This window comes from Cucurbita moschata, unplaced genomic scaffold (genome assembly GCF_002738365.1).
Source record: "Cucurbita moschata cultivar Rifu unplaced genomic scaffold, Cmos_1.0 Cmo_Scf00125, whole genome shotgun sequence".
NCBI lineage: Eukaryota > Viridiplantae > Streptophyta > Magnoliopsida > Cucurbitales > Cucurbitaceae > Cucurbita > Cucurbita moschata.
The window spans coordinates 35,857-37,120 of record NW_019268641.1 but is presented as its reverse complement, the minus strand read 5'-3'; positions in this window follow the sequence as shown (position 1 = coordinate 37,120).

Here is a 1,264-nt window from a genome sequence, read left to right as displayed (position 1 = left end):
ATAATTATCGGTTTTGGGTGTGAGAGTTCGATTCTCAAAATGCCCCCAACCATATTATATCAAAATGAATTATGCAAGATAATATGATTTAAAATGGGGTTTTTAAACATTGAACCTAGAAGATGAGAATAGAGAATGGAGAATGGAGAATGGAGAATGGAGAATGGAGAATGGAGAATGGAGAATGGAGAATGGAGAATGGAGAATGGAGAATGGAGAATGGAGAATGCCCCCAACCATATTATATCAAAATGAATTATGCAAGATAATATGATTTAAGCCCCCAACCATATTATATCAAAATGAATTATGCAAGATAATATGATTTAAAATGGGGTTTTTAAACATTGAACCTAGAAGATGAGAATAGAGAATGGAGAATGGAGAATGGAGAATAGAGAATAGAGAATAGAGAATAGAGAATAGAGAATAGAGAATAGAGAATAGAGAATAGAGAATAGAGAATAGAGAATAGAGAATAGAGAATAGAGAATAGAGAATAGAGAATAGAGAATAGAGAATCGAGAATCGAGAATCGAGAATCGAGAATCGAGAATCGAGAATAGAGAATGAAGAATGAAGAATCGAGAATAGAGAATGAAACATATTCTTGGGAGAATAAAGATCGTCTCGAGCCTGACTTTAAAAAGAGCATTACACAAATTGTTCTATTGTATTCTTTCTAAGAACTTGTCAAATAGGTCATCTGTTGTCACAATCCTTTTAAGAAAGATGCGTCCAAATAACCGATGAAGAAGTTTCAGAGAGCCATAGGTTCGAATCCTGTCACCTTGATGTGGTATTCTCTGGGGCCGAAGTGCAAAGCCCCATAGCCTATTCGTGGTCAGAAAGGCAGGCGAACCGTGCACATTGAAAAAAAAAAAAAGATCTCTTTTTCTATCACACGTAGAATTGTCATTCTTTTGTCTTTTGAAACCCCTTACCTTATCAGTCATCAAGCATGTTTTTGGTATCATATATCGAGATAATTATTATGAAAAAGCTATTCCACTAGTGTGACTTAGATACCCTTTTTTGGTGGTATCGGTCATGCTATTTGAATAGCCTGCAGCCATTATAGCCTCTCCACCGGTTTCGAAGACTCCTTCGGCACCAATGTGCTCCAATGAAAGAGATCAGACCCTTTCTTGAACTAGAACCGGGCACAAAACGCCGAGGAGAAAATCGAAAGCAAGCTCTTTTTGCATATACACAATCTCGAAACCCAATTAGCTCACGGACTATCTCCTCAAGCCTGGCGAGT